The 20,766-nt window shown below is 41.5% G+C and overlaps 1 protein-coding gene across 9 annotated transcripts in view; it reads right to left on the bottom strand.

Moving 5' to 3' along the window:
- CHD7 (chromodomain helicase DNA binding protein 7) overlaps window positions 1-20,766 on the bottom strand; it is a 191,267-nt gene that overhangs the window by 134,897 nt on the left and 35,604 nt on the right. Inside the window, exon 1 of one of the 9 annotated variants that reach the window (XM_063817128.1) lies at window positions 19,975-20,405. The exons of the other annotated variants lie outside the window; for them this stretch is intronic. The gene's annotated coding sequence lies outside the window, so the exon portion shown is untranslated. Of the gene's footprint in view, window positions 1-19,974; window positions 20,406-20,766 lie in introns of those variants that run through there. 9 annotated transcript variants of the gene reach the window in all.

The following is a 20,766-nucleotide window of genomic DNA, read 5'->3' as shown; positions in this document are numbered from 1 at the left end:
GGCACTAATAATCAAATCCTTATTGACCTGTCCATTCTCAACTCCCTTAACTCCCTTCCCTCTATCCCCTGAAGCACTCACAAACACCCCCATTAGGTATATCAAATTACTCAAAGTTTACCAACCATCCATCAGCTATCTCATACCTTCCTCGCCTTCACACCCATGGTCTCTTCTCTGGCCTCCTTATCCCCTCACTGTAGAGGCTGGCCTCTTTTTCATCTCAGTTCCTTTGTTATCACCCATCTTCGGAAGCTTCCTGACCCTCAACCCTCCCTCTTCAGGCTGATTTCAAAGCCCTCGCTAGCACTACCACCACATCAACATGGGCAGAAGCTACAAAAGTGCCAAGCACACTACTATTCTTATGTGTTCACCTCCCTCTCTTTCTGGCGACTGGAGCCTTGCCATGTGAAGTGGAGTCCTGAGAGACAGGACCCCTGGCACCCCCGGGAGCTGGTAAGAGACGCAGACTCTCAGGCTCACCTCAGACCTCCTGCACCAGAATCTGCCTTTTATTAACAAAGGCCCCAAGAGATTCCTGTGCATGTGAAAGTTTGGGAAGTCCTGCCCTCAGACTCTGAGCTCCTCCTACAGGATAGCACACTGACCACTCAGTTAATATAATGGATCAACAACAAATGGCACATGTTACAAAGAATATTATAAAGCAATACAAAGATATGTCACTTAAAGAAAGTAGTCTTGACATTTGTGTCTGACAAATAAACAATACTGACTTCATTCAAAGAATTATGAACAGCCCTTAGTGACAAATTTAATCTGTAACAGTTTACAAGGAGTGGGTATCTAAAGATGGTTTAATTTTAAAGATATGCCCATCTGTTTGCCAATCATTTGTGCAAGTCAAAAAAATGCAGTTAACATTAATATCTAATGCTATGTTACATAACATACTATTTCACAGGTTTCTTGCAGAAATCTTTCAGTTATTTCTACATAACTTTGAAGACTCTGGATATTCTGAGTAGCCTTTATGATAAAAAAAAAAAAAAAAGCTGTTCTTTTGTTCCTTCATGCAGTATTGAGGCTAACATGTTTCCTTTCAAGGCAACTAATGAAATAGCACTTGGCTAACAGCTTATACTAAGTGCATGCCCACAGCACTAGCTTTTTCCAAAGTGGTCAAAAGGAGTATATTACCCCATACATAAATTATGCCACAAAAGCACAAGGATCATGAAAATTTGTGTCCTTTACACCCTGCAATTCAAAATTCAAATACCTCTCTGAAGCTAACTCCTAAAGGCTAAGCCCACTGAGAAAGTGGCCAGCATCTTGACCCTAACGTGGAGACAGCTGACCTGCTGCCGCAGTGCAGACACTAAGAAAATATGTCCAGCAGGGTCTTCATTCCATGTACACAACATGTCCTAGGAACAGATGGGCACACATTCTAATAGCACCTGAAGTACTCAACATTGTATGGCAAAAGAGAAATGAAGACAAACATGTATCTATATATACCATACCTAGGTGTAGATCACATATGTAGCTACATAAAATATGTGTATCTATCCCATATCTTTTTTTTTTTTTTTTAAGAGACAGGGTCTCGCTCTGTCACCCAAGCTGGAGTGCAGTGGCACAATCATAGCTCACTGCAGTCTCCCAACTCCTGGGCTCAAGTAATCCTCCCAGTGCGGGCTCCCAAGTAGTTGGGACTATAGTTGTGTACCACCACACCCAGCTAAATTTTTTTTTTCCCCTGGGAAACAAAGTCTCACTATGTTGCCCAAACTGGTCTTGAACTCCTAGGCTCAGGGAATCCTCCTGCCTCAGCCTCTTAAAGTGCTGGGGTTACAGGTATGAGCCACTGCACCAGGTCTCATATCTTTTGAATGTTATCCTAATTAATTGTAATATGGTAGAGAAGAAAATCAAATGAAGAGACAGGTCTAGAAATAAGTAAATGAAAACTTTTTAAGTAATTTATTTTGGATAGGAAAAAAATTAAATTTCAGAAATGTATTTCAACCCACCTGGCAAGAATGCTTATAGTGCAGACTTATGGAAGAGTAATGTATATTTTACAAAATTTGCTGATTGCTAGTATGTATCTTGCTTAATATTATAAAATATCCTGGGTTTTGTAAAGCCCAGGGTGGTGTATAAAGGCTAATAACACCATGTTTATTAGCCTGATTTTAAAAAACTCACCATTAGGAAAGATTTTCCCACTTATTCTAGACTTATTTCAAGCTACTGACTTGACACACAGAAGCTCCAGGTGATGTCAAGCCTACAAAAAGTGAGGGTGGAACAGAAGGAAGGGAAGGAAGGAGCTGCCCTGTGGCCATGCTCTGTCTGGGGACCCCGTGGCAATCACCAGCTCCTATAAGGCTGACACTGAACCTCTGGAGGAGGATGCAAAGGTGAGGCAAGGGCAAGCATGCAGAGGGGCTGAGAAAGCAGCAAACAGCTAGCTGCTCTTGTAAGAAGCATGCTCTTCATGTACTTACTGCAGTTGTCACTGATTAACTAACTGATTTGGCAATTTCCTACATTCTTCTACATTTTAAAAAATTTCTGGAAAGCTGAAAAGGGATCTGTTTTCATATTCTGGGGGAGTTTAAAAGTGTACTGAATCCTGCCTGGTTTGAAAGGCAAGGGATAGAAAGGGTGTAAACAGTCTTTTCTGATACACACCACTGACATTCTTTTCCTTAAAGGGAAAAAAACAAAACAAAACCCTGGGCAACATCACAACTGAAAAGAATTTGTCTATTCTCTTTGCTAGAACAGTGCACATGTGATAGGAAGGGAGTCCTATCCATCATGAATAAACCTGAGCACAGGACAGGCAAAGCATCACAGCATACCAATGGCAGGGGTCACACAGGGAGCTCCAGGGCTTTCGAAGACCCATGCCTGTTAAGGCAATGCAAAAAAGAAATACACAGGAATTATAAAAATTCAGATTTCCATCAGGGAAGCTAGCAATACAAACAGGAGTTCAAACTGTAAAGGAAGGTTGAGATCTTTGGAAGAGTATTAGAAAAAGTATTTTGGAAAACTGCACCCAATCTCAAAAAGGTAAACCTACAGGAAGAAAAAAAATGAAGACAACAAATGTAACTTATTCAGTGACTATGACACTAAATTTTGGTTTCAAATCAAGTTATATTTGACAAAGGAGATGGAATTAAGGCTGAAATACAGAGTTAACAGTTGCATATCCAATATTTCACAGTCATTTCAACTTATAACAAATTTGGGAAACATTTTTTCTATGCAGTAGTCCCCCTTCATCCTGGGGATATGTACCAAGACCTCTAGTGGACACTCAAAACCATGCACAGTACCAAACCCCATTGCTGTCAGTTGGAACACATTTCTATCCATGTCTTCCACCCAAAAATTTAATGTATTTTCCATCTTAACTAAGCATTTATCAGGCGCTGTGACTGTAACTTTTGCAGTTTGAGATACAACAGCAAAATTAGCACAAATTTGTTTTTCCTTCCCCACAATTTAACTGATAGAAGATTCATTCTTATCATAAATAATACTTATGATTTATTTATAAGATGTATATCTCAATACACAAACTTTTTTCTTTCTTTATGAGCTTTTACCTTTTCATTTAAAGGAAGCATTTTCCTGCTTATCTTTGGCATATCCAAATCACCAGCATCACTACTCTTGCACTCTGGGGCCATTCTGAAGTAAAATAAGGGTGACTGGAACACAAGCACGTTGACACTGCCACAGTTGACCTGATAACCACAAGATGGCTACAAAGTGAATGGGCAGGTAGCATCTACAGTGTGGGTATGCTGGACAGAGGAATAATTTATGTCCTGGATGGGACAGTGCAGGTCAATGCAATACTTCATCATGCTACTCAGAAGGGTACACAATTAAAAACTTAGCAGTTGTTTATTTCTGGAATTTTCCATTTAATATTTCTTTTTTTTTTGAGACAGAGTCTCGCTCTGTTGCCCAGGCTGGAGTGCAGTGGCGCGATCTCAGCTAACTGAAAGCTCCACCTCCCGGGTTCACACCATTCTCCTGCCTCAGCCTCCCAAGTAGCTGGGATTACAGGCGCCCGCCACTATGACCGGCTAATTTTTTGTATTTTTAGTAGAGACAGGGTTTCACCATGTTAGCCAGGATGGTCTTGATCTCCTGACCTCGTGATCCACCCGCCTCGGCCTCCCAAAGTACTGGGATTACAGGCGTGAGCCAACACGCCCGGCCTCCATTTAATATTTCTATACCAAAGTTGACCGCAGGTAACTGAAACCACTGAAACTGAAACCATGGAAAGCAAAAACTTGGACTGGGGTGGGGCAGGGGGTCTACTGTACCTACATTTATCATTAATGCAAGTAGGTTCTACAATGCCACCATAATCAAAACTATAAATATCACACAGCGAAATATGCCATCTTTTAGCCAAATTAAATGTCTTCATTCATATTAGCATATGATAAAAGACAAAGTTTTATCCACAAACTCTGTATATTTAACTTAACATCTTCCTACATCTTCAACAAAGGTTTAACCCCAAACTGGCCTCTCTCCTTATTCCCCAGCAGTCATCTGGGTTTCCTTCCTCCAGAGAGTCATGTACTGGGGGAAAACTAACTTCAAGAAACATCTTTTATAATATTATCAGTAATTAACTTACAAGTTACATTTGCTTTTTTTAAAACTACAATACAAAGCATTTTGTAACAAATTCTTTTATTACTTTTTTTGCACCACCATGCTATTCTACATCATTGAGCATTGACTGTAATGACATGCTTCTGGCTCACATATTTTCCCTAAAAATCATTTGACTAACCAATTCTAATTTTAAGTACTTCATACATATGAGTGTACAAGACTCTTGATATTAGGACAGCAATCTAACTTGTAAGTAAACTTCATATTTCAGTTTGAAAAAAGATCACACTTTAAGTAGTCATAAATTTCTACATTGTGTCCATTTTGATCACAGATCAGTAAGTACATGTCAAGTTAGCAAAGAGACTGTAATATAAGAAAAAGTAAGTGCAGTGAGAAGACAAGCTACTACCAGACATGACATTTGTTTTGCATAATGAGAATGATGAAAATAATTTAAGTTTACCTATGAAGCTTTGAATTTTGTGCTTGGTTTAATCAAAGATTACAAACAGAACCAGGCACCTACTCAGTTTCAAAATACAGTGTTTACTAAGGCCTAAGACTGCTGCACCCACCCATCTATATGGTCTTAATGAGTTTAACTACTATAAATCAGGTGATAATAAAATTATGATCCAGATAAGGAAATCTAAATAATTAGGTTTCATCAGGGATAATACTTGCATCATACTATACCTACCCACATTTTCAAGTTTCCTCCCCCATATCTGCTGCATCCCTAAACATAGCAAATTCCCTACTTTATGCCAATTACTCAGAAATCATTTGAAAAAATCACTATCCTATTAAACAAACCTAAAGAATATAAATAAAGGTTTGGCAAAAAATGTTCTGACAGACCACATATCTCACTTTTCTACTTCAAAAGCACAGTCACAAGCACTCTGTGCTTTGGCTGGGCACCTGTCTGGAGCTCTACACATTCAAATGCCAAATTTCCTCAGCCCCCAAATCCTGCAATCCTAAGACAGTGAAATAACTTATGGCAAAAGTTCTTAAATACCACTTTGTACTCAAAATTGCTTAGATCATCATATCCAAATAACTTTTATTGGCTACATACAAACTGGTTATTTAGTAGCTTTTAACCTTTCAGAATCATGTATAACACTTGTAGAATAAATCTAATTTTTCTGTTATTGACACTGGGGTCTACTTGAGGGTGGAGGGTGGGAGGAGGGAGAGGAACAGAAAAGATAACTATTGGGTACTGGGCTTAATTCCTGGGTGATGAAATAATCTGTACAACAAACCCCTATAACATAAGTTTACCTATGTAACAAACCTTCACATGTACCCCCAAACCTAAAAGTTAAAATAAATAAACTTTGTTATCTTAATTTTGAAAGAATTCTTTTTCATTTCTTCATATTTTTCTTTGAAAAAATGATATCCTGTTTAAAGGTCAACCTGTAAATATAGACTATATTTCAATATTTCTTTCATCATAAACAATTTCAATGTCCCCATTATAACTCTATAAATGTGCACAGTGTCCCCAGCTAGGTGGGCACATCAAGAAAGACCTTGCTCGTTGCAGTGAGCCGAGATCGCGCCATTGCTCTCCAGCCTGGGCGACAGAGCGAGACTGTCTCAAAAAAAAGAAAGAAAGACCTTGCCTTTTATGTCTCTCACTTGTACCCCCAATGCCAGACACAGTGCCTTAAAATAGGTGTGGAATTAGCCATTACCTAACATCTCAGTATATCACTAACACTCCTTCCTCCTGCCACAAAAACATGGAAGAGTCAATGATTGTATAGGCTCCTTAAGACTTTATTCACATAAGTGAGGGGTGGGTTTTGGGTTGGGGTAGGGAATTAAAGCATCTTCCATCTCTCCGCTAATACTATACCATTCAAAAGAACTGCACACTGATTTTCAGCTTTACAATTCCTTGTTTGTGTAATGATCTGTTCCAGCTTTCAGAGTAGACCCTCCAAGGTAACATGGCCTGGCAAATTTCCCATCAACAGGGTCAAAGAATCCACAGTTTTTAAGCTACGCTTTTTAAGAGAGTTGTGCATTTTACTAAACTGTGGAGCACAGACTGGAAGAGAAAGGTATGAGACTGGAGCCTGGAAGACCAGTTCAAGAGCTCACACAGGAGTTCAGGTAAGAGACAATGGTGCTACAAAGGAGGAGACAGACATACTCAAGAGAGAGACTTGTTTCTGGATGGAGAGTCTGGGATGACAACGAGGCCTGTGGCTTGGGTAACTGAGCAGATGGTAAAAACCACTCACTGAAATGTGGGGAACAGAAGAGAAGCAGGATTTATTTATTTGGTATGGAAGAGAGGTGTAGAAAAAAATTCACACAGAGCTCTCCAGGAGACAGTACAATATGAAAGTAGAGAGCTCAAGAGAGAATGCTGAGCTGAGATATAGCCGTTTAAGTCATTGACAAACAGAAGGAAGACAAAGTTGCAGCAGATGAGGTCAACCCAAAAGCATATTTAGAATGACAAGAGAAAAGAGCAAGGACAGAATCCTGAAGAATATCAACACTCAGAGGGCAGGCAAAGGAGTCAGCCAACAAGGTAGGGGCAAACACCAAGAGAAGAAGGAAGTGACCAACCAACCAGTTCAAATGCTACAGAGAAAGAGGGAAGGTAAGACAAGTGCCCATGAGATTCAACAAGTTGGATATTAACTCTCTTAAGAGTAACTCTGTTATTAACTCTGTTAAGAGTAGTTACTATGGGCCAGGTGCAGTGGCTCATGCCTGTAATCTCAACACTTTGGGAGGCCAAGGTGGGGGGGATCACTTGAGATCAGGAGTTCAAGACCAGCCTGGTCAACATGGGGAAACCCCGTCTCTACTAAACACACAAAAATTAGCCAGGCAGGGGTGGCAAATGCCTGTAGTCCCAGCTACTGGGGAGGCTGAGGTGGGAGGATCCCCTGAGCCTTGGAGGTCGAGGCTGCAATGAGCCATGATCATACCACTGCACCACAGCCTGGGCAACAGAGAAAGACCCCGTCTCAAAATAAATAAATAAATAATAAAATAAAATGGGGATAATAATAGTATTTATTTCAGAGAGCTATTAGGAGCATAAGTACATTAGTATTTGTAAAGCACTTACAACGTCTGCCACTTAGAAAGCACTATGTAAGCATTTGCTACATAAAATATACAATTAAACACTAATAGAAGTAGGCACAGAGGGACAGAGACAAGTAAGAAGGGGCAAAGATACAAAGAGGGAAATTAAGGAAATCTCTCTGAAGAGATGAGATAGGAGAGGCAGAACCCCCTGGGACACACAGGAAGGTGGGTGCAGATGGCTGAAGGAAATCAGCAGTGGATGTGCTTCCACTCTGATGGCTACAACTGGCTCAACGAGTTATGCAGGGGGTAGTGGTCATGAGGTGCTTGTGTTAAAAAAAGAATCAACAAAACACTCTGGGCCCACTGAAGGTCTGAGACTGATTCTGAACTATAACTGAACCTGCACTACAAAGAAATTTCTTTTCTCATTTGTCAAATACATACGATACCACCTACCTTTAATTCATCAGGCCAAATTAGATTGTGTGATATAATGCACTTAACGCAGTACTTTGTAGATAATTAGCACTCAGTGCAGACGATCACACATTTCCTGTTTTAACCTGTACCCCCAAACCTAAAAGTTAAAATAAACTTTGTTATCTTAATTTCAAAAGCATTCTTTTTCATTTTTTCATATTTTATGAAAATTTTAAATACACAAAATATTAAACTAGGCTACGTGGCCTTGATCCAGTTACTTAACCTCTCTGATTCTTGGTTTATCTCCAGAATGGGGAAGTGGAAAGGGAGCTGAAGAGAATGGCAAAAGTCCCTTCACTCTAAGATGCTAACTTCACTAGCTTCACAATTGGAAATATGCTAAGTATAGCTGTCTTCTTCTGAAATCCACACTTCTGGTGAAAGAAAAATATTCCAAATTTCAAGAAGCACAGATAATTGATAAAACATAATTATATAAATAAATCGAATACATATATGTTATGTAAATGATTCAGTGAAGTTTCAGTTTTAAATGCAAAATTACATTTTATGGGATATTTACCAGGAAACTATTAGTAATCGGAAAGTAACTGCTCCTCCCTGGTTTTGGTAGTAAACTTGTGTACTTCTGATGCCAACTGTTGTAAACCATCACTTCTCAGAACACATTCGCTTGTTCTCATTAGAGGAAATCCCCCTGCTCCCCACCTAAAGGAAGTGAAGTTGGCACTGGGATGCCTGCCAGCACCACCTCCAGGAAAACGGCTCAGGTACCTCCCAGACCCAGTCCCATAAGCCTGGAGTGTGCTGGTCCTAAAACAAGCGAGTCAGCTGAAGCAAATTTCTCAGACGAGTGAAATCTCTCACTACCCTTTACTCCTAAACAGGTCTGGCAGCACACAATCTCTCCCTAATCACCAACAATATAAGCTCTCTGCCACACAACTGTAACCCTTCCATCAAAATAACAATTCAAGGGTTCAGAATGTAACTGCAAGGGCATCCTATAATGCAGATGCTTAATATATTCTTTCCATTTCCCAATTATTTGCTGAAAAAATATGAGTGAGAAGTAACCTCCATAATTTCCTTTTCCAACAATAAAATAGCTTAATGTCAACTGTCATTCCCAGGGATGCTGTGAGGATGACTTAACTACTTCAAATCCCTAACAAAAAATATGCTTAGCAATATAAAATATATATAAAAATTCAACTCTCTGCTATCATCTGTCTTGATGGTACACTTTGGGATACTACTCAGAATTCTGGACTATGCAGATAGAAGAGATCTCTCATGAAGAAACCACAAGAAATTTCATCTTCATCCTTGATCTTGACTTCCACAATTTTTAAAACCCTTCAGGAGAGATAACCGAACATTCCTTTAAGACATCTCCATCCCTAACAACCTGCCATCAGTGCATTTCCACACATCTGGAATCCAGAGTTTAGGAACTCAAGCTGCTAGCTGGGAGCCCTGTGGCTCTGAGAGGCCCTGGGCTATGTGTTCCTGCCCCTCTTTATCCCCAGGGCTTATCTCTGTGACTAGGATAAAGCAGGTACATGAATGCACTTGTTGAAGGAGTAAAAGATAACAGTTCTTTTCAACAAATAATCCACCAAAATTTGAATTTCTGTTCTCAATATGGAAAGGCAAATTGTAAACACCTGAATGCCAGATTTGCACATTCTGTCCTTGCTTGTCCCAAAGCTTATCTGCCCTCAATTTCATATATCTAATAGCCCTGGGCCATCTATTTCAACACAGGCCTATGACTTAACATCAGCATTTTCTCTTCTTTAGTTTTTATTGGCCTTTATTAAAAATTAAGTTTATAAATGTTAAAGTTTATAAAATCAGCACTTCTCAAAGATTATTGATGTCCAATTGTGACATCTCTCCAACACTTTAGAACAGCTTAAGTCATAGAGAAAAATGAAAAATGGAATATAATGGCTGGGAAGGCATGCAGAAAAAAGGAGAAATTTGGGGGAAACCAGTTGTAAAAAGCCAACTAGATCTGGCTCAAACACTCTCTTTACATCAGGCAAATTAAAGCAGTTCTCTAAACTTCAGCTTCCTCATCTATGAAAATTTGCATTCCATCACCTCCACCACCTCCCTCACAAGGCTACTTGGAAGCGATTCATTCAACTGTCACAAGTGGCTTTTAACAAAATGCCTTGCATGCAGCAGTCAGCAAATGCCAGTTGTTCTCCCTGCTATCCTGCACCAACCTTAATCTAGTCACCCAACTTTCCTTGCTCCCAGTTTAACCTCAAACATACAGGGTATCTCTGTAGAAGCTGATGATCTACAATACTCAAATGCTGTTACCCAAGTTCTGAACTCTTGTGCTGTAATAAGAATTAAACACTGCCTTTAAAAAATCACAACCACACGAAGTCTGCTGTCTTCCTAGGCCAGAAACAGGCTGGCTGAAAGGGACAGGAAGGCTGTGGAGCAAACCCCCGACGAACTACCTCCCCAGATAATGAAGGGAATCCTGCTGTCATGCCTCTAGAATCTCTGAATCATTGAACATGAGGGCTAAAAGACTTGAGACCTAAGCCAACTACTTAACCTCACAGAGAAATAGTGAAAAGGCAAATGCTTTGTTTAAGGCCACCCAGCCAGTCAGTGGCAGAGTGGAGGTGAGGACCCAGGTCTGACTCTGAGAATTATGCTTGCTCTGCATGGTGCTGGGTCCTGTGTGATAAATATCCTAAATTGCTAAAAAATGTGACCACAATTTCTCCACTATGCAACAGGGTCTTCGCAGACTAGTCAACTATATTTAGATATAATTGGGAAAACTTAACAAGCATTTGAGGCCTTACAACTTTAAAACAGTACATCCAAACACAATCTATGGAGTAAACTTAAAGTCATAACTTGAAGCAACTCCAAATAAGGTGGCATTCTAAAAACGTTCTAACCATTCGCATTATCACTGAATGTGGTGTCCCGTCTCCAAGGTCACTATGTTGAAGGAAACAACATTCATTTACATAATTTCTGGCATATTGTCAACTATATTAGGTTTTTTGCATTTAACCAGCAGAGTACTTGCTTCCCCCAAATGGCTCTGAGTAGCCCGTCTATACAGAGATGTGTTCTCTATGCCATCATTCCTACATTCCTTCTAGATAGTGGTTAAATGTCAGTAACCATTCCATTCGAGGTACAGGAGAAGTAGATTGCATAACTGAGGTATAACTGAGGTGCAGGCTTTTTTCAAAGACCACCAGTTTTACCTAGGGGAGAAAAAAACAACTGAAAAACTACGGTTATACAGACTTGAGTATTTGGCAAACATTTCAAAAATGAACAAAATAAGCCTGTTACTTCCAAGAAAACAATTGACAGTTTTGTTGCCAATGATAAAATAAAATAAGTATTCAAATAAAATAGGAATTTTGGAAAACCTGTATCTACCACCAAGAATTTGACAGTTTTCTGATACTTAAAGGCTTTCTGATTAGATAGGTGGTAATATTAACAAAACAAATTTAAAAAAAATAAAATATGCCAGCATTTGAAAGATTTATGTAACTCATTAAACCAATATTTTCCAAACTACCAATGAACGATGTTATAAAACCATGAATGGTGAAAAGATCCATTCAAAGTGCAAGATAGACCAATAGAGTTTAATGAACTCAAGCACAAAAATTTCAATCATACAATTTCAGATTCCACATTGAAACTAACCTTTAAGAAGCTACCCCTTGTAGAGTTTTGATGTAGTATCAAATTATCTGAGAAGGCTATGCAAAAATTCCTCTCTTTTTAATTACATGTCCACATGAGACCAGATTTTCTTCATGTTCTTCAACCGAAATAACATATTGTAACAGACTGAATGCAGAAGCAGCTATGAGAATCTAGCTGTTTTCTCAAACCAGGCATTAAAGAGATTTATAAAAATAGGAAGGAATCTCACTCATTGTCAACAACTTTTGTTTTAAAAAACAAAAGTTACGCTATTTATATTAACTTGTACTGGATTTATGTTGATATTAAATAAACTAAATATTTTTATACTTCTTAGATTTAATTTCAAATGTAGTAATTATCCATAGATCTAACCAACATAAACCAAAGCTCTTTGGGGTTCTCATGTGAAAACCATAGCTCTAAATGATTTGCAACCTTATTACTGGTTGATAACATTGTTGAAAATACAATATGCCAGTAATTATATATTTAAAACTTGTACAACACAAAACATTTTAAGCATGGCAAAAGAAATCCAAAAAAAGACCTTTCAACTACAATACCCTGGATATGAAAAGCATGACCACAATCGTACCCATGGAGTAGAACTAGAAACTCAGTAATTTCCACTGTCTCAATCACCAAAAAAGCCACAGGCATCCTTGACAGGGCAGGGCCAGAAAAAGGAGCCACAGATACTGTAATAAAGGCTTCTTAGCTAAACTGCCTGGCTTTTAAGAGAAGTTGCTGTGGGGATTGCAGAGAAAAGAAGTGGGTAAAGACCAATGTCCAAGCAGCCAGCAAATCAGATGACCAGGCCGTATCTGGTGAAGAAAAGGAAGGAAATACCTTACTTTTGCTTTATAATTTACTATTAGAATACTTCAGCATTTCATTTGTCCTTCTCTTTTTGCAAAAAGAACGCAACATCCCCGACCCCAACCCAACTACTTTGTATGAAGAGCAGGAGGACCTAAAAAGTTTCATTCATGCTGACTTCAATAATCCCATGAAATAAGCAGAATAAATATTATCACCCTTATACAGATAATGCAACTGAGACTCTGAGTTTAAACAACTTCCTAGTTGGGCGGGAGAGGCACTATCCCTACCCCAAGTCTCCCAGCGCTTGCCTGAAGCCTCTCCGACACACCGCCTAAACCAGTGGTTCTCCGAACATGGACCAGCATTGGCAACATTGGCAGCATCGGCAGCATCGGCAGCATCAGCACCGCTGGGGAACTGGTTAGAAATGTGACTTCTCATGTCAATCCTAAATCTGAAATTCTTGGAGTAAGCCCTGGCAGTCTGCTTTACCAAGCATTTTGACGCACAAACCACTGGCCTAAAAACAATAATGCCTGAGGCAGGCACCCAACCACCAGGACTGTGGTTCTCCAACAATCTCAGTCTGCCAGAGTTCCATAACAAACTCTACAGCCTGGGTGGCTTAAACGGAAACTTATTTTTCACAGTTCTGGAGACTGGAAGTCCAAGACGAAGGTGCTGGCAAGGCAGGATTCATTCTGAGGCCTCTTCTCTTGGCTTACAGGCAGCCACCATCTCACTGTGTGCACACATGGCCTCTTTTTTGTCAACTGGGAGAGCCAGCTCTCTCTTTTCCTCTTCGTATTAAGACCACTAGTCCTGTCAGATCAGGATCCTACCTTATGACCACTTTATAACCTCATGTAATCTTAATTACCCTCCCTAAAGGCCCTATCTCCAAATACAATTGCCTTGGGGATTAGGGGCTTCAACATATGAGTTTGGGTGGGAGAGAGTGACACAATTCAAACCATAAGACCAACCAGAAGGAAAATGCCCAGGCTCCATGCCAAAGCTGATGTTGCTGGTCCGGGACCTCACTTCACAGCCCTTGACATGGAATGACAAAGAGAAAAGTGTCCACTTGGAAAAGCAGCAGCCGCCAACGGAATCCCAGAACTGATGAGGATCCAGGCTGCTGAGCAGGGCTCTAAGGGACTCCCATAGAAAAGGGAGAAGGGAAAGTAATTTCCCACACAGGTGCTGCTGCTGATGGTGGCAAGCATTTCCTGGACATTTACTCACATGCCAGGCCCTGTGCTAAGGCTTCAGATGCACTCGTTCATTTAATCCTTGTTACCCCCATTAGAGGAATGGAAACTGAAGGCTCAAAGGTTAAGTAGCCTGCCAAGGAGCCACTGCTGGTAAGCGGCAGCAATGGGAATAATCCCTGAGACTGCTTTCAGAGACAGCCGTCTTAGCCTTTACTCTCTCTCTACCAGAACGGAGAAGGGTGCACAGGCTCAAGGAGATGATATTCAGTCACGGAAGGCAATCACAGAAGCTGGAGGCTCAACAGCACAATGGTGCAGAGGACAGGCTTTAAGGAAACGAAGAAGGCCAAAAACACACATGGAATGATACTTGACTTCACTGGTAATAAAAGAAAGGCACCTATCAAATTGGCAAAAGACAGTAAGGTCCACAGTTGGTGAGTGCACAAAAAAAAGTAACTCGTACACCACTGAAAGGAATGTGAACTGATACAGCCTTTCTGGGGCCAATCCAGGAACATTTACCATATTTAAAATGAACATAGTCTGTGACCCTGTAATACCCCTGTCTAGGAATTTATCCCAATGTGCAAAGAGAGGTATATAAAAGGCTGATGATCTTTACAGCCGTGCCATTTTCAATAGTGAAACACTGAAATGACCCAACCGGCCATTGAAAGAGGACAGATAAGTGAAGTTATATGGAACAGGACACAGTCATTTGACCTCGCTGAAAAAAATCAGAGCTCTGTGTGTTGGTATGAAAAGATCAGCCACAGTATTTCAGGAAAAAAGGAGTTGTGTATCTATAATATCCTCACACTCTGCAACCTTTCTCCCATTAAAAACCTAGAAGATTAATTAACGTACCTGGATTTATCAGGGGTGGGGGCTTTCACTTTCTACTTCATGCATGTTTTATGGCTTGAATATTTTGGAATAAGCATACTTACAATCAGCCAGATGTTAGAAAAATAATTTATTATGATTTTTTTGCCTTTGTCAAACAGATCTGGTGTCCATCCAAGTTCTGCTAGCTGGTAACCCTCACAAGGCCTCAGTTTCCTTTCAGGTAAGCAGGAAAACCTGTGGGGATGAGAAGTTGGTTGCCTGATTTTCTCATCTCACAATGGACTCTCTGCTCCTTCACAGCGCTCACTGGAGCTGAGCTTCACTGCCTGCCGAATGAGGAGGGTCCCCCAGTGCTGGAGCTCCCTGAGGGCAGGTGCAGAATGTGCTTTGTACACTTTTATTACCCCAGGGCTTTATTTATTACCCCAGGGCTCCCAGAGTGCCCAGTACAAAGGTTTGACCAATTAATAATTCATGGCAAGACAAACTAGCCCCTAACATATTTAATCAATACTAATAATGTAAGAATGTGTCAGTCTGAGACTGATATCCATTTCAAGAAAATTCTGAAAAAAAAGTTTATAAACCTTTGAGCCCCCACACGTTTCAAATATTTTAAAGACATAAAATCAATCTATCTATCTAAATCTAACAATTGTGGAACTTCAAAATGAAAAGTGTCCAAATTTTTCATATTCCTGCTCTGGAACTTTACAAAATATTTTCAGCCTACTCATCTGAAATCATAATTTAGACTTACTTGAATCAAAAAAGGAAGTCTGCCAATCTCCAAAGTTTCCTACCCTGTGGGTGACAAATCCTTTCCCATATCCAAATAGTGTCATGCATCACTCAAGTGTTAGTTTAGAAGGCAAGAGGCTACCTGTAAACATAGTCATGTGTCACCTAATGATGAGGATACAGTCTGAGAAATGTGTCGCTAAGTGATTTTATCTTTGTGCAAACATCACAGAGTGCACTTACACAAACCAAGATGGTACAGCCTCCTACACACCTAGGCAACATGATACAGCCTATTGCTCCTAGGCTGCAAACCTGTGCAGCATGTTACAGAATACTGTAGGCAACTGCAACACAATGGTATCTAAGCATAGAAAAGGTACAGCAAAAATACAATATAAAAGATTAAAAATGATACACTTGCATAGGGCACTTACCATGAATGGAGCTTGTAAACTAGAAGTTGCTCTGGGTGAGTCAGTGAGTGAGTGAGTGGTGAATGAATATGAAGGCCTAGGATGTTACTGCACACTGCTGTAGACTTTATAAACATTGTACACCTAGGCTATAATGAATTTATGAAAATTAATTTTTCTTTCTTCAATAAATTTATCTGTTTACTGTAACTTTTTTATTTTATAGACTTTAACCTTTTGACTTTTACAACTTAAAAGACGAACACATTGTACAGCCATACAAAAGTATTTTCTTTCTTTATATCTTTATTCCAAAAGCTTTTTCATATTTTTAAATGTTTAGTTTAGTTTTTTACTTTTCAAACTTTCTTTTTTTTTTTTTTTTTTTTGAGATGGAGTCTCACTCTGTCTCCCATGCTGGAGTGCAATGGCACAATCTCGGCTCACTGCAACCTCCGCCTACCGGGTTCAAGAGATTCTCCTGCCTCAGCCTCCCGAGTATCTGAGATTAGCGCCTGCCACCACACCCAGCTAATTTTTGTATTTTTTAGTAGAGATGGGGTTTCGCCATGTTGGCCAGGCTGGTCTCCAACTCCTGACCTCAGGTGATCCACCCACCTTAGCCTCCCAAAGCGCTGGGATTACAGGCGTGAGCTACCGCGCCCAACTTCAAACTTTCTTGTTAAAAACTAAGACAGACATACACATTAGCCTAGACCTACACAGGTTGGGACCATCAATATCACTGTCTTCCATCTCCACATTCTGTCCCACTCTGAAGACTGGAAGGTCTTCGGAGGCCATCACAGGCATAGAACTGTCATCTCCTATGATAACAATGCCTTCTGGAATATCCCCTGAAGGACCTGCCTGAAGATGTTTTACAGTTAAATTAAAAAAAAAAAATGGTAGAAGGGGTATACTCCAAAATAACAATAAAAAGTACAGTATAGCAAATACAAGAACCAGTAACACAGTTTACTGTCATTATCAAATATTATGTATTGTGCATAATTTTACATGCTGTACTTTTATAAGACCAGCAATACAGTAGGTTTGTTTATACCACCATCACCACAAACCCATGGGTAATGTGTTGCTCTACATTACGATGACTACAATGTCAGTGGACAATGGAATTTTTCAGCTCCATTATAATCTCATGAGACCACTGTTGTATATGTGGCCCATCGCTGACCAAAACATCATTATATGGCACATGACTGTATAATGAACCTTCAATCAATCAACTTTCAGGGGTAGTTACCTTACACTTTTCAGCTCATGCCACCTGCCCTTCCCCTACACCCATAAGGTTTAACTACATAACCACCTGAGTTGTAGCATGACCAAAAGGAAAGTAACAGTAAAGAAACTTACTGTGCCACTGCAAGGCCTGACCTATATCAAGAACACAGTTACTTTCTCTCTAGATAAACAAAATACATAGTGCTAGAAATACTCTGAAATGAAAAATGTGAAATAACTTTGTGCCCTCAGAAAAGTTCTACACAAAGTTATCGCTAAGTCTAATAACCAAAGTGTTTACTCTGCAGCCAACAAGTATAACTAAATGGAAAACACCATAATGATACACTATCTTTCATTTACAAGGAAGCAAATCACTATAATTCCAACTTGACAGTAAACTAATGTTATTCTAATAATTTTCTTTTCAAATGGAATAACTCACCTTTACCAAGTGATCAAAGTACGTATCACCAGTAAACGGGACAAATGAACATTACGTACCCAGATGCAATGACCTGAGGGAAGACATACCACCATTCATGCATTACTCCAGGAAAAAAAAAAAAAAAAAAAAAAAAAAAGGCTTAAGGTAGATGTAACAAGAGGGGAAAAATGTGTAATTTGCTAATCAGGACTGTCTCAAAGAGAAACACTGTCTTTAATTTCTGAAAGCCACTATAGTGTAACAATATTTGCTATCTTGCTTACAAAGTTTCATCGGCTATACTATGCCAAAAAGTGTGCTACAGAGAACCGAAGACATTTTTCCCTCTAATGATTAGCTCCCATATAATTTTAAGCAACAAATATGTATTGTGCACCTACCATCTGTCAAACACTGTTCTAGGCACTGGAGATGCATCAGTAAACATTATGGACAACGATTCCTTCATGCAGCTTAATTAAGCTTTGTTTGTGGAGAGAGTCAAACAAAATAAATAAGTAAATAACTAAAAGGAAAGTAAGAGAGAAAAACCAAATCACAGCAGAGGGACCGGTTGGAGGAAGGAGGTGCAATTTTAAATTGGGTGGTAAGGGACTGCCTCACAGGGAAGATAGTTATGTATGATCGGGAAGGAACTGAGGAGTCAGCCCAGCAGGCCCTACGAGGCCCTGACAGTGTCTGAGGAGATCAGAGCAACTGTGGAAGACTGAGAGGGGAACTGGCACCTGAGCATCTAAAGGACAGCAAGGACAAAGTGTGGTGTCCCATGAGATTCTGGATGGGGGAGGCTGGAGCAGAGGGTACTTCTGTGAGGGCTGAGGTTTTGCCTCAAGAGGATGAATCACGAACTGCTTTCAGCAGAGGAGGGACATGATCCAGCTCTGGCTCTGAGAGATGACTTTGACTGCTAACATTGGAAAGACTGCAGGCAACACAGGCAGCAGCAGGGAGAGCAGTAGGGGAGCTACTGCAGTAACACCGGCAAGGAAAAAAGGCCACTTGGACCCAGGTGGTAGAAGTGGAGAGAAAAGGTATCAGATTCTGCATATACTTTAAAGGCAGAGCCAGAGGCTTTGAGAACAAATTCAATGTAGCTTGTGAAAGAGTCAAGGAGGACTCCAAGGTTTCTAATACCACAATGTGATGAAGGTTCTGAAAACAATGGTCTCGGAAGGTACTTTAACACCTGCTGTGTCATTTTACACCAAAGTCCTATGAAGTAGGCTGTGAAGGTACAGTGTCACCACCTTTCACGAAGGAAGACACAGGGCGTGGACAGTTAACTGTTCTGTCCATATACATAGTGGTATTAGAAACAAAATAGTGGCCTATATTTTCTAGCCCAAGTTTAGGGTTTTTTTCCATTATACCATGTAACTTGACGTTTTGTTTTGTTTTGTTTTTCTAAGGTAGAGTATTGCCATATACAGGAGAAACCCTGCTCCAAGGAGTTTCAGATGGCTCCCTTGAACCAGCGGCTAACATGACTCAGACGCGGCCCCAAAGGGAAGCTCCTTTGGCCAAGTGGAAGCCAAAAAGAGGAAGGGGCTGGGCGCGGTGGCTCACGCCTGTAATCCCAGCATTTTAAGAGGCCAAGGCAGGCGGATCCCCTGAGATCAGGAGTTTGAGACCAGCCTGGCCAACATGGTGAAAATCTGTCTCTACTAAAACACAAAAATTAGCTGGGCGTGGTGGCAGGTGCCTGTAATCCCAGCTACTCCGGAGGCTGATGCAGAATTCCTTGAACCCAGCAGGCAGAGTTTGCAGTGAGGTGAGATCGGCCACTGCACTCCAGCCTGGGCGACAAAGCAAGACTCCCAAAAAAAAAAAAAAAAAAAAAAAAGGCAGAGCCCTCTGTGTGCTGGAAAGGCCCCTCCCTGAGTTGGTGTCTGATTCTATGAGGGATACATACAACTGGAAAGCCAGCGATGGTTCATCTAGCCTTATTAATAAAAATGCACTCCAAAGTTTAGCCCAAAGCTGTTAGTTAGTTCTTCACTCTCATTGGTCTCCGGAAGCAAATAGTGTCAGTGTGGCTGCTCTCATTTTTTAACATCAGCTATAAAACTCTAATGTCTTTCTCCAATCACATTTCTCACTGATCAAGAAGAGCCATGCATTGAGCAATCGCACCAACACAAAAAAACAAACCATTCGGACAGAGTATTTCTCTTTCCTATTCTTGTGGCTGCCGGCAGAATATTCCCTCCTGCCCCTCCCCACTATGGCGCCTGCGCCCTCATGCTCCACCGCATTCATTCATTCATTCAGCCGCTGAGCACCTTTCTGATAGAGCTATGTCAGCAACAGGCATTACCATCCCCTTTTCCCCTGGGCAGACCTGGAACACAGAATTACAAGTGGGCTGTGGGCTACGAAGGCAAAACAGGCTGCTGAGGTCAAGTTACGGGGACCTAGCCGGGTCTCCATCCAGAGAAGGCCTCCCGAGACGACCAGAGTGAGGAAGAGCGGGAGCCATGAGGGAGGGCAGGTGGCAAGAAGGGCTCGGAACAGAGGGCGTGGCCTGTGCAGCACCTGAGGCCAAGAAAGGGCGGAACCAGGCCGCGAAGTGGGGGGCAGTGTGGCCATTTCGAGAAGCCCAGGGGCCAGGAGGGCTGAGCCAGGTGCCAGCGCTGGAGATGACCCTACAGCGGTGCGCACGGGCGCGAGATGGCCTCGCTGACTCCTGCCCACTTCGCGCCCAGTCTCAGCGTCCGGAGGCCTGGCGGTGTGCGGGGGGCGGGGGGAACTTCTCCCGGCCGCCATGTTGTCAGGCCAGGTGGGGCTCGGCCTTCCGGTCAGGAAGTGGCCGCAGCTCCGGCCCCGAGCCACTGAGGCGGGCATGAGGTGAAGCGAGCGCCCCGAGTGGGTGGGAGGCCACGGTGCCGGCAGCAAGGGCCTTGTGAGGGCCTTCCGCGTGCCAGCGATGACCCCGCTCCGCCCTGCGTCTGGCCCAGGGGACGCCCCGCCCCCCGGGGGGCCCGCTCGCCGTCCTCATGTCCTCGCGCGGGCTCCGGGCGCTGACCCATCCCGGAAGCGCGGCCCAGCCCGGCCCACCCCGCCCGCCGAGGCCTGGCTCTGCCCCAGCGCTCCCCCTAAGCAGCCCTGGGAGTCTGAATCTGGGGTTTTGGAA

Source organism: Pan troglodytes, chromosome 7, assembly GCF_028858775.2.
Source record: "Pan troglodytes isolate AG18354 chromosome 7, NHGRI_mPanTro3-v2.0_pri, whole genome shotgun sequence".
Lineage (NCBI taxonomy): Eukaryota > Metazoa > Chordata > Mammalia > Primates > Hominidae > Pan > Pan troglodytes.
The sequence above is the reverse complement of the archived record's forward strand: the minus strand, read 5'-3'. Positions and strand labels throughout refer to the sequence as shown.